The 13,839-nt window shown below is 47.4% G+C and overlaps 1 pseudogene; it reads left to right on the forward strand.

Moving 5' to 3' along the window:
- LOC149548723 (25S ribosomal RNA) overlaps positions 1 to 1,107 on the forward strand; it is a 2,244-nt pseudogene extending 1,137 nt beyond the window's left edge.
- Positions 1,108 to 13,839: the final 12,732 nt, after the last annotated feature.

A 13,839-nucleotide genomic window follows, 5' to 3' on the forward strand; every position in this document is an offset into this window, starting at 1 on the left:
TGGTCATGGAAGTCAAAATCTGCTAAGGAGTGTGTAACAACTCACCTGCCGAATCAACTAGCCCCAAAAATGGATGGTGCTGAAGTACACAACCTATACTCGACTGTCAGGGCAAGTGCCAGGCTTCGATGAGTAGGAGGACGCGGGGGTTGTTGCGAAACCTTGGGCGTGAGCCTAGGTGGACTGGCCTCGGTGCAGATCTTGGTGGTAGTAGCAAATATTTGAATGAGAACTTTGAAGATTGAAGTGGGCAATGCCCCTATTTTTGGCCTTAAGGTGCGTCTAGGTGCACCGATCCGGGCAGAAGACATTGTTAGGTGGGGAGTTTGGTTGGGGCAGCACATCTGTTAAAAGATAATGCAGCTGTCCTAAGATGAGCTCAACGAGAACAAAAATCTCGTGTGGAACAAAAGGGTAAAAGCTCATTTGATTTTGATTTTCAGTACGAATACAAACCATGAAAGCATGGCCTATCGATCCTTTAGACTTTCAAAATTTGAAGCTAGAGGTGTTAGAAAAGTTACCACAGGGATAACTGGCTTGTGGAAGCCAAGCATTCATAGCAACATTGCTTTTTGATCCTTCGATGTCGGCTCTTCCTATCATTGTGAAGCACAATTCACCAAGTGTTGGATTGTTCACCCACCAATAGGGAACGTGAGCTGGGTTTAGACCGTCGTGAGACAGGCTAGTTTTACCCTACTGATGATCCGCGCCATGATAGTAATTCAACTTAGTATGAGAGGAATTGTTGATTCACACATTTGGTCATCGCGCTTTGTTGAAAAGCCAGTGGTGCGAAGCTACCATGTGTCAAATTATGATTGAATTCCTCTAAGTCAGAATCCATGCTAGATGCGGTGCATATCTCTCTCCAGCTGCATCGTGACCCGTAGTAGGGTGCTCTTGCACTCCTAGGGGCTCGTATCATTGGCCATCTTCGATCGGTGCACTAGCCCGTTGGAGAAACCTTGGATATTAATTTCAAGTGGTCGGCAAGAAGAATCTTTTGCAGACGACTTAAATAAGTGATGGGGTATTGTAAGTGGCAGAGTGGCCTTGCTACCATGATCCACTGAGATTCAGCCCTCTGTCGCCTCGATTTGTAAAACCTTTTTTGAATCTGAGGTGGGTGGGGTTTGTAATTTGCATGAGGGCGAGAAAATCTCCCAAGTGCCAAATTCTGGGTGGGGGTGGGGTTTGCAAGGTTTTTTCTTGCGAGCTCATAACAATCTCTCAGGTGCCAAATTCTCGACGGGTGGGGTTAGCAATTAGTGCGACTGCGAGGAAATCTTCCAAGTGCCAAATTTTGGGTAGGTGGGGTTTGCAATTTTCCGCAAGGGCGAGAAAACTCTCCCAGGTGCCAAATTTTGAGCGGGTGGGGTTTTCTGAAAATTTCCACGAGGGCGAAGAAATTTCCCAAGTGCCGAATTCCCGGTAGGTGGGGTTTTGCAATTTTTGCCGGGGCAGAAAAATCTCCCAAGTGCCACATTCCGGGCGGGTGGGGTTTTGTGAAAATTTCCGCAAGGGCGAAAAAATCTCCCAAGTGCCAAATTCCTGGTGGGTGGGGTTTGAAATTTTTGCGAGCGCGTAAAAATCTCCAAAAGCGGTTAACTTTTTCTTTTTGGTTAATGCCCAAAGTTTTCAACCCGACCCACCTTGAGCCTTAATGGCCTCCAATGTTTTTGCATGACTCATGCCACCATCAAATTTTCGATCAAATCATGTCACCCAGGGCACCTCAATGCTACGTGACCCGAGCCCTATGCGCGATCCAAAACTGGGTAACATTTTTTTTTGAACTCCCAAAATTTCATTCTTTTTTGCCTTCTGGGGCCTATCATGATCTCTTTTTATAAAGAAAATTCTCAAATCAGATCATTTCGGCTACCCTACCTCGAATCTGGCTAGGTAGGCGTAACGCCTCGAGTCGGCTCGGCAATACGTGAACTGAAACTTGTGCGTGATCCAAAAGCGGGTAACTTGTTTTTATTTTATTTTGTAATGCCCAAAATTTACCGCTTTTTGCTATACAGGGCCTCCCATGATTTTTTAAAAAAAAAATTTCCCCTCATCGACCCACTTTGGCGACCCAGTCGGGTGGCCCGAGGCTGGGGTGACGAAGTTGGGTGACCCAAGTTGGGTTGACCCAGGCATGCAATCCTAGCTGGGGACAGCAAGTCGATTCTATAAGTTTTCTTGCCAATTTTGCTAGCCAGGTTGGCTCACCAAGTCATCTGACCATGTGGTCTTTGCCAAATCAAGAATTCACCCTTTAAGTCTGCTCATAGCTCGTCAAGCCGGCTCACCAAGATGACTTACCATCTCGCCTCGCCAGGTCGCCTCACCAAGTCGACTCGAGCACGTTGCCAAGTCGACTCTTTAAGTTCGCTCGCCAGGTCGACTCGCCAAGTTAGCTCACCATGTCATCTCAACGAACCAACTCGTCAAGTCACCTCACCACATTGGCTCTCTAATTCCACTTGCCAAGTCGCCCCACCAACTCGCCCCATTAGGCCCACTCTCACCAAGTTGACTCTTTAAGTCTGCTCATCAAGTCGAGCCACCAAGTACTCTCACCAAGTCAGCTCTTTGAGTTCGTTCATCAAGTCGCCCCACCAAGTACTCTAACCAAGTCGATTCCTCAAGTGCGTTCATCAAGTTGCCCCACCAAGTACTCTCACCAAGTTGACTCTTTAAGTCCTTTCATCAAGTCACCCCACCAAGTACTCTCACCAAGTCAACTCTTTAGGTCCGTTCATAGAGTCACCCCACCAAGTCGACCCTTCAAGTGCGTTCATCAAGCCACCCCACCAAGTCGACTCTTTAAGTTCATTCATCAAGTCACCCTGCCAAGTCAGCCCACAAATTACTCTCACCAAGTCAACTCTTTAAGTTCGTTCATCAAGTCACCCCGCCAGGTCGGCCCACCAAGTGGACTCTTTAAGTTCATTCATGAAGTCACTCTGCCAAGTTGGCCCACCAAGTCGACTCTTTAAGTTTTTTCATCAAGTCACCTCGCCAGGTCAGCCCACCAACTACTATCACCAAGTTGACTCTTTAAGTTTTCTCACAAAGTCACCCCGCCAAGTCGGCCCACCGAGTACTCTCACCAAGTCAACTCTTTAGGTTTGTTCATCAAGTCACCCCAACAAGTACTCTCACCAAGTCGACTCTTTAAGTTCTTTCATCAAGTCACTCCGCTAGGTCAGCCCACCAAGTACTCTCACCAAGTTGACCCTTTAAGTTCGGTCATCAAGTCACCCCACCAGGTCGGCCCACCAAGTACTCTCACAAAGTCGACTCTTTAGGTTCGTTCATCAATTCACCCTGCCAGCTCGGCCCACCAAGTTCTCTCACCAGGTTGACTCTTTAAGTTCATTCATCAAGTCACCCCACCAGTTCGACCCACCAAGTACTCTCACAAAGTCGATTCTCTAAGTTCATTCATCAAGTCACCCTGCCAGGTCAGCCCACCAAGTCACCCCGCTAGTTTGACCCACCAAGTCGACTCTTTAAGTTTGTTCATCAAGTCACCCAGCCAAGTCGGCCCACCAAGTTGACTCTTTAAGTTCGTTCATCAAGTCACCTGGCCAAGTCGGCTCACCAAGTTGACTCATTAAGGTCGTTCATCAAGTCACGTGACTAAGTCAACCCACCGAGTACTCTCACCAACTCAACTCTTTAAGTTTGTTCATCAAGTCACCCCGCCAGGTCGGCCCACCAAGTACTCTCACCAAGTCAACTCTTTAAGTTTGTTCATCAAGTCACCCTGCCAGGTCGGCCCACCAAGTCGACTCTTTAAGTTCGTTCTTCAAGTCACCCTGCTAGGTTGGCCCACCAAGTCGACTCTTTAGGTTCGTTCATCAAGTCACCCCACAAAGTACTCTCACCAAGTTGACTCTTTAAGTTCGCTCATCAAATCACCCCGCTATGTCTGCCCACCAAGTACTCTCACCAGGTCGACTCTTTAGGTTCATTCATCAAGTCACCCTGCCAGGTTGGCCTACCAAGTGGACTCTTTAAGTTCTTTCATCAAGTCACCCGGCCAGGTCGGCCCACCAAGTCACCAAGTACTCTCACCAAGTTGACTCTCTAAGTTCATTCATCAAGTCACCCCGCCAGGTCAGCCCACCAAGTCGACTCTTTAAGTTCATTCATCAAGTCACCCCACCAAGTACTCTAACCAAGTCGATTCTTCAAGTGCGTTCATCAAGTCACCCGACCAAGTACTCTCAGCAAGTCGACTCTTTAAGTCTTTTCATCAAGTCACCCCACCAAGTTGACTCTTTAAGTCTGTTCATCAAGTCACCAGAACAAGTACAAGTCCTCTCACCAATTTGACTCTTTATGTCCGTTCATCAAGTCACCCCACTAGTTCGGCCAACCAAGTACTCCCACCAAGTCGATTCTTTAAGTCCGTTCATCAGTTCACCCCGCCAAGTACTCTCACCAAGTGGACTCTTTAAGTCTCCTCATCAAGTCGAGCCACCAAATACTCTCATCAAGTGGACTCTTTGAGTCCGTTCATCAAGTCACCCCACCAAGTACTCTCACCAAGTCAATTCTTCAAGTGCGCTCATCAAGTCGAGCCACCAAGTACTCTCACGAAGTCGACTCTTTGAGTCTGTTCATCAAGTCACCCCACCAAGTGCTCTCACCAAGTCAACTCTTTAGGTTCGTTCATAGAGTCACCCCACCAAGTCAACCCTTCAAGTGCGTTCATCAAGTCACCCCACCAAGTCCACTCTTTAAGTTAATTCATCAAGTCACCCCGCCAGGTTAGCCAACAAATTACTCTCACCAAGTTGACTCTTTAAGTTCATTCATTAAGTCACCCCGCCAGGTCGGCCCACCAAGTGGACTCTTTAGGTTCATTCATCAATTCACCATGCCAACTCGGCCCACCAAGTTCTCTCACCAAGTTGACTCTTTAAGTTTGTTCATCAAGTCACCCCGCTAGTTTGACCCACCAAGTACTCTCGCAAAGTCAACTCTCTAAGTTCGTTCATCGAGTCACCTTGCTAGGTTAGCCCACCGAGTACTCTCACCAAGTCACCCCACCAGGTTGGCCCACCAAGTCGACTCTTTAAGTACGTTCATCAAGTCACCCAACCAAGTCGGTCCACCAAGTTGACTCTTTAAGTTCGTTTATCAAGTCACATGACCAAGTCAGCCCACTGAGTACTCTCACCAAGTCGACTCTTTAAGTTAGTCCATCAAGTCACCTTGCCAGGTTGGCCCACCAAGTACTCTCACCAAGTCGACTCTTTAAGTTTGTTCATCAAGTCACCCTGCCAGGTCAGCCCACCAAGTCAACTCTTAAAGTTCGTTCATCAAGTCACCCTGCCAGGTCGGCCCATCAAGTCAACTCTTTAGGTTCATTCATCAAGTCACCCCACCAAGTACTCTCACCAAGTCGACTCTTTAAGTTCATTCATCAAATCACCCCACTATGTCTGCCCACCAAGTACTCTCACCATGTCGACTCTTTAGGTTCATTCATAAAGTTACCCCGCCAGGTCGGCCCACCAAGTGGACTCTTTAAGTTTGTTCATCAAGTCACCCGGCCAGGTCGGCCCACCAAGTCACCAAGTACTCTCACCAAGTTGACTCTCTAAGTTCGTTCATCAAGTCACCCTGCGAGGTCAGCTCACCAAGTCGACTCTTTAAGTTCGTTCATCAAGTCACCCCACTAAGTACTCTAACCAAGTCGATTCTTCAAGTGCATTCATCAAGTCAGCCAACCAAGTACTCTCACCAATTCGACTCTTTAACTCTGTTCATCAAGTCACCCCACCAAGTACTTTCACCAGGTAAACTCTTTAGGTCTGTTTATCAAGTCACCCCACCAACTCGACCCTTCAAGTGTGTTGATCAAGTCACCCCGCCAAGTCAACCCTTTAAGTCTGTTCATCAAGTTGCCCCACCAAGTACTCTCACCAAGTCGACTCTTTAAGTCCTTTCATAAAGTCACCCCACCAAGTCGACTCTTCAAGTCCGTTCATCAAGTCACCAGAACAAGTACTCTAACCAAGTTGACTCTTTAAGTCCGTTCATCAAGTCACCCCGCCAGGTCGGCCCACCAAGTACTCCGAGCAAGTTGACTCTTTAAGTTCGTTCATCAGTTCACCCCACCAAGTACTCTCACCAAGTTGACTCTTTAAGTCTGCTCATCAAGTCGAGCCACCAAGTACTCTCACCAAGTCAACTCTTTGAGTCCATTCATCATCTCGCCCCACCAAGTACTCTAAACAAGTCAATTCTTCAAGTGCGTTCATCAAGTCACCCCACCAAGTACTCTCACCAAGTCAACTCTTTAAGTCCTTTCATCAAGTCACCCCACCAAGTCGACTGTTTAAGTTCGTTCATCAAGTCACCAGAACAAGTACTCTCACCAAGTTGACTCTTTATGTCCCTTCATCAAGTCACCCCACTAGGTCGGCCCACCAAGTCGACTCTTTAAGTCTGTTCATCAGTTCACCCCGCCAAGTACTCTCACCAAGTGGACTCTTTGAGTCTACTCATCAAGTCGAGCAACCAAGTACTCTCACCAAGTTGACTCTTTGAGTCCATTCATCAAGTCACCCCACCAAGTGCTCTCACCGAGTCAACTCTTTAGGTCCGTTCACCAAGTCACCCCGCCAAGTCGACCCTTTAAGTTCTTTCATCAAGTCACCCCACCAAGTACTCTCACCAAGTTGACTGTTTAAGTCCTTTCATCAAGTCACCCCACCAAGTCGACTATTTAAGTCCATTCATCAAGTCACCAGAAAAAGTACTCTCACCAAGTCGACTCTTTATGTCCGTTCATCAAGTCACCCCACCAATTCGGCCAACCAAGTACTCCCACCAAGTCGATTCTATAAGTGCATTCATCAGTTCACCCCACCAAGTAATCTCACCAAGTGGACTCTTTAAGTTTTCTCATCAAGTTGAGCCACCAAGTACTCTCAACAAGTCGAATCTTTGAGTCCATTCATCAAGTCACCCCACCAAGTACTCTAACCAAGTCGATTCTTCAAGTGCGCTCATCAAGTCACCCCACCAAGTACTCTCACCAAGTCGACTCTTTAAGTCTATTCATCAAGTTGCCCGACCAAGTACTCTCACCAAGTCAACTCTTTAGGTCCGTTCATAGAGTCACCCCACCATGTCGACCCTTCAAGTGCATTCATCAAGTCACCCCACTAAGTCGACTCTTTAAGTTCATTCATGAAGTCACCCCGCCAGGTCAGCCCACAAATTACTCTCACCAAGTTGACTCTTTAAGTTCTTTCATCAAGTCACCCTGCTAGGTCGGCCCACCAAGTGGACTGTTTAAGTTCATTCATGAATTCACTCTGCCAAGTCGGCCCACCAAGTTGACTCTTTAAGTTTATTCATCAAGTCACCCCGCCAGGTCAGCCCACCAAGTACTCTCACCAAGTCGACTCTTTAAGTTTGATCACCAAGTCACCCCGCCAGGTTGGCCCATCGAGTACTCTCACCAAGTCGACTATTTAGGTTTGTTCATCAAGTCACCCCACCAAGTACTCTCACCAAGTTGACTCTTTAAGTTCGTTCATCAAGTCACTCCGATAGGTCAGCCCACCAAGTACTCTCACCAAGTTGACCCTTTAAGTTCGGTCATCAAGTCACCTTGCCAGCTCGGCCCACCAAGTACTCTCACAAAGTTGACTCTTTAGGTTCGTTCATCAATTCAAACTGCCAGCTTGGCCCACCAAGATCTCTCACCAAGTTGACTATTTAAGTTGGTTCATTAAGTCACCCCACTAGTTCGACCCACCAAGTACTCTCACAAAGTCGACTCTCTAAGTTCGTTCATCAAGTCACCCTGCCGAGTCAGCCCACCAAGTACTCTCACCAAGTCACCTCGCTAGTTCGACCCATGAAGTCAACTCTTTAAGTTCGTTCATCAAGTCACCCGACCAAGTCAGCCCACCAAGTCAACTCTTTAAGTTCATTCATCAAGTCACCCTGCCAGGTCAGCCCACCAAGTCGACTCTTTAGGTTCGTTCATCAAGTCACCCCACCAAGTACTCTCACCAAGTCAACTCTTTAAAGTCACTCATCAAATCACCCCGCTATGTCTGCCCACCAAGTACTCTCACCAAGTTGATTCTTTAGGTTCATTCATCAAGTCACCCCACTAGATCGGCCCACCAAGTGGACTCTTTAAGTTCGTTCATCAAGTCACTCGGCCAGGTCAGCCCACCAAGTCACCAAGTACTCTCACCAAGTTGACTCTCTAAGTTCGTTCATCAAGTCACCCCGCCAGGTCGGCCCACCAAGTTGACTCTTTAAGTTCGTTCTTCAAGTCGCCCCACCAAGTACTCTAACCAAGTCAATTCTTCAAGTGCATTCATCAAGTCACCTGAGCAAGTACCCTCACCAAGTCGACTCTTTAAGTTAGTTCATCAAGTCACCTTGCCAGGTCGGCCCACCAAGTACTCTCACCAAGTCGACTCTTTAAGTTTGTTCATCAAGTCACCCTGCCAGGTCGGCCCACCAAGTCGACTCTTTAAGTTCGTTCATCAAGTCACCCCGCCAGTTCGACCCACCAAGTACTCTCGCAAAGTTGACTCTCTAAGTTTGTTCATCGAGTCACCTTGCCAGGTCAGCCCACCAAGTACTCTCACCAAGTCACCCAGCCAGGTCAGCCCACCAAGTTGACTCTTTAAGTTCGTTCATCAAGTCACCCAGCTAAGTCGGCCCACCAAGTTGACTCTTTAAGTTTGTTCATCAAGTCACGTGACCAGGTCAGCACTCTGAGTACTCTCACCAAGTTGACTCTTTAAGTTAGTTCATCAAGTCACCTTGCTAGGTCTGCCCACCAAGTACTCTCACCAAGTCGACTCTTTAAGTTTGTTCATCAAGTCACCTTCCTAGGTCGGCCCACCAAGTCGACACTTTAAGTTCGTTCATCAAGTCATCCTGCCAGGTCGGCCCACCAAGTCGACTCTTTAGGTTCATTCATCAAGTCACCCCACCAAGTACTCTCACCAAGTCGACTCTTTAAGTTTGTTCATCAAATCACCCCGCTATGTCTGCCCACCAAGTACTCTCACAAAGTCGACTCTTTAGTTTCATTCATCAAGTCACCCCGCCAGGTCGGCCCACCAAGTCGACTCTTTAAGTTTGTTCATCAAGTCACCCGGCCAGGTCGGCCCACAAAATCACCAAGTACTCTCACCAAGTCAACTCTCTAAGTTCCTTCATCAAGTCACCCCGCCAGGTCGGCCCACCAAGTCGACTCTTTAAGTTTGTTCATCAAGTCACCGCACCAAGTACTTTAACCAAGTCGATTCTTCAAGTGCGTTCATCAAGTCACCCGACCAAGTTCTCTCACCAAGTTGACTCTTTAACTCTGTTCATCAAGTCACCCCACCAAGTACTCTCACCCAGTCAACTCTTTAGGTTCGTTCATCAAGTCACCCCACCAACTCGACCCTTCAAGCGCGTTGATCAAGTCACCCCACCAAGTCGACCCTTTAAGTTTGTTCATCAAGTCGCCCCACCAAGTACTCTCACCAAGTCGACTCTTTAAGTCCTTTCATCAAGTCACCCCACCAAGTCGACTCTTCAAGTCTGTTCATCAAGTCACCAAAACAAGTACTCTAACCAAGTCGACTCTTTAAGTCCGTTCATCAAGTCACCCCACCAGGTTGGCCCACCAAGTACTCCCAGCAAGTCGACTCTTTAAGTTCGTTCATCGGTTCACTCTGCCAAGTACTCTCACCAAGTTGACTCTTTAAGTCTGCTCATCAAGTTGAGCCACCAAGTACTCTCACCAAGTCGACTCTTTGAGTCCATTCATCAAGTCACCCCACCAAGTACTCTAACCAAGTCAATTCTTCAAGTGTGTTCATCAAGTCACCCCACCAAGTACTCTCACCAACTCGACTCTTTAAGTACTTTCATCAATTCACCCCACCAAGTTGACTTTTTAAGTCCGTTCATCATGTCACCAAAACAAGTACTCTCACCAAGTCGACTCTTTATGTCCCTTCATCAAGTCACCCCACCAGGTACTCCCACCAAGTTGACTATTTAAGTTCGTTCATTAGTTCACCCCGCCAAGTACTCTCACCAAGTGGACTCTTTGAGTCCTCTCATCAAGTCGAGCCACCAAGTATTCTCACCAAGTCGACTCTTTGAGTCTGTTCATCAAGTCACCCCACCAAGTGCTCTCATCAAGTCAACTCTTTAGGTCCGTTCACCAAGTCACCTCGCCAAGTCGACCCTTTAAGTTCTTTCATCAAGTCACCCCACCAAGTGCTCTCACCAAGTCAACTCTTTAAGTCCTTTCATCAAATGACCCCACCAAGTCAACTCTTTAAGTTCATTCATCAAGTCACCAGAAAAAGTACAAGTACTCTCACCAAGTCGACTCTTTATGTCCGTTCATCAAGTCGCCCCACTAGTTCGGCCAATCAAGTACTCCCACCAAGTTGATTCTTTAAGTCCATTCATCAGTTCACCCCGCCAGGTACTCTCACCAAGTTGACTCTTTAAGTCCATTCATCAAGTCACCAGAACAAGTAATCTAACCAAATTGACTCTTTAAGTCCGTTCATCAATTCACCCCACCAGGTTGGCCCACCAAGTACTCCCAGCAAGTCGACTCTTTAAGTTCGTTCATCAGTTCACCCTGCCAAGTACTCTCACCAAGTTGACTCTTTAAGTCCCTTCATCAAGTCGAGTCACCAAGTACTCTTAGAAAGTCAACTCTTTGAGTCCATTCATCAAGTCACCCAACCAAGTACTCTAACCAAGTTGATTCTTCAAGTGCGCTCATCAAGTCACCCCACCAAGTATTCTCACCAAGTCAACTCTTTAAGTCTGTTCATCAAGTCGCCCCACCAAGTACTCTCACCAAGTCAACTCTTTAGGTCAGTTCATAGAGTCACCCCACCAAGTCGACCCTTCAAGTGTGTTCATCAAGTCACCCCACCAAGTCAACTCTTTAAGTTCATTCATCAAGTCACCCTGCCAGGTCAGCCCAAAAACTACTCTCACCAAGTTGACTCTTTAAGTTCGTTCATCAAGTCACCCCGCCTGGTCAGCCCACCAAGTGGACTCTTTAAGTTTGTTCATGAAGTCACTCTACCAAGTTGGCCCACAAGGTCGACTCTTTAAGTTCGTTCATCAAGTCACCCCGCTAGGTCACCTCACCAAGTACTCTCACCAAGTTGACTCTTTAAGTTTGCTCATCAAGTTACCTTGCCAGGTCGGCCCACCAAGTACTCTCACTAAGTTGACTCTTTTTGTTTTCTTATCAAGTCACCCCTCCAAGTACTCTCACAAAGTCAACTCTCTAAGTTCGTTCATCAAGTCGCTCCGCCAGGTCGGCCCACCAAGTACTCTCACCAAGTCGACCCTTTAAGTTTGATCATCAACTCACCCCACCAGGTCAGCCCACCAAGTACTCTCACAAATTTGACTCTTTAGGTTCATTCATAAATTCACCCCATCAGCTCGTCGCACCAAGTTCTCTCACCAAGTTGACTCTTTAAGTTCATTCATCAAGTCACCCCACCAGTTCGACCCACCAAGCACTCTCACAAAGTTGACTCTTTAAGTTCGTCCATTGAGTCACCCTGCCAGGTCAGCCCAACAAGCACTCTCACCAAGTCATCTCGATAGTTTGACCCACCAAGTCGACTCTTTAAGTTCGTTCATCGAGTCACCCAGCCAAGTCGAGTCTTTAAGTTTGTTCATCAAGTCACGTGACCAGGTCAGCCCATCGAATACTCTCACCAAGTCGACTCTTTAAGTTAGTTCATCAAGTCACCTTGCCAAGTCGGCCCACCAAGTACTCTCACCAAGTCAACTCTTTATGTTTGTTCATCAAGTCACCCTGCCAGGTCGGCCCACCAAGTTGACTCTTTAAGTTCATAAAATGGGTACCCAAGCCATTCTACTTGAGTCATAATTCTCAAATCGGGTAGCTTCTGATATAAAATGGTCGTCGAGCCATTCTAGTTAGTCTCCAAAAATTGATCAATTTACCCCCCTAACTGATGCAATCAAATTGCCTAACCAATGCCAATCTTTGTCTTTGTTGACAACCTCATGAAAAATGGGGTTGTGGATGGCTATTCGGTCAAATTTTTCATTGAATTGGGTTTTAAGGTACTTGTGCACTGAATGTACATTTTTGATGTAGAGTAAGCCTTGCACTAATAGCTTATATAGGGGAGGTAGTGTGCTTGAAAAATGGTGGGCGAGCCAGCCTGGCCGAGCCAATTTGGGCGAGCCATGCTAGCCGACCCGATCTGGGTGAGCCGATCTGGGCGAGCCATGCTGGCCAACCCGATCTGGTCAAGACATTCTGGCTGAGCCATACTGGCCAACCCAATCTGGCTGAGCCGATCTAGGCAAGCCATGCTAGCTGACCCAATCTGGGCAAGCCATTCTGGCTGAGTCATGCTGGCCGAGCCAATCTGTGTGAGCCGATCTAGGCGAGCCATGCTGGCCGAGCCGATCTAGGTGAGCTGTTCTAGCCGAGCCATGCTGGGCGAGCCGATCTGGGTGAGCCATGCTGGCTGAGCCGATCTGGGCAAGCCATTCTAGTCGAGCCATGTTGGCTGACCCGATCTGGCCGAGCCATGCTGGCCGACCCGATCTGGCCGAGCTGCAAAAACGGTGTCGTGGATGGTTGTTTGGTCATATTTTTCATTGAATTGGTTTTTTAAGGGAGTTGTCTGTGGTATCGCAGATTTCTAATGTAGAGCGAACCAAACACTAATAGCTTATATAGGAGAGGTTGTTGTCGCGAGCCTCTCCCATGTCCCTTTCATTGATTCAACATTGGTGTCTAGGCGGATAGGATTGTTGGGTTTTCAAACGGTGTATGCTGATGTTGAATCAATGAAAGGGGCATGAAGCGATCTCAGTGCTTTTCCTCGGCTCTCCTTTAGATCATGTTTTCTGATGACTCAATTTTAGAAAAGGTGAGGCAGCGGTTGCCAATCCATGGCATGTCTTTTTGGTGATTTTAAAACTTGATCTAAACGTGAGCCCTTGTCTAGCACTCCAGCGTTGCTTGGTATAATGGCAATTTGCTATGGGTGCTCGGCGCTCTAGCAATTTGTCATGGTGTACTTATCGCGGCTACATGGGAGCTTTAATATCGAAAGCTCTTGGCAAAAAATGGTGGGCGAGCCATGCTGGCTGACCCAATCTGGCTTAGCCATTTTCGTCGACCCGATCTGGCTCTTCTTTCTCACTTCATTGACACAAATTCAGGAGTTGTTTGACATCAGTTGTCATTCCAATGTGTCAATGCGGTGATCTGGAGAGCGATGCTAAGGGCAGGAGCTTGCGTCTAGGATTTAGGGATGTTTGTGCAAGCGAGCAGGGGAGCTTCTCTTATCAGAACCTCTCCGTGGCCTTTGAATATAGACGCAGTGCTGACGATATCGATGGATACGAGCCTTGGATTCTAAATTTGTTCAGCAAACATTAGTTTTTGTGAGAGAAGGGTATGAAAGCACTTCCCAATTGCTATGTGAGAGCTCCCTAAGATCACCTCTGTGCTAACTCGATCGACACAACATTGGGAATGGTTCGACAATGGTTGTCATTCCAATGTGTCATCGGGATGTCTTGCAATACGGCCTTTCAAGGGCAAGATTGCGTCTAGGACTTGGATTGTGCATCATCACAAGTGAATGGGGAGTTCTCTTTGTGAACGACAGCATGGCGATTGCAAGAGAAAATTGACTTAGTAGTTAGAGCATTGGCCTTGGACCATTGTGATGGCCTTGCAATTTCTCTATAATTGCAACCTATGTTTGCACAGTAGTAGAGTTTGCATGTAAGATTGGCCTT

Source organism: Cupressus sempervirens, chromosome 7 (assembly GCF_028749045.1).
Source record: "Cupressus sempervirens isolate cs-2001-9-10 chromosome 7, ASM2874904v1, whole genome shotgun sequence".
NCBI lineage: Eukaryota > Viridiplantae > Streptophyta > Pinopsida > Cupressales > Cupressaceae > Cupressus > Cupressus sempervirens.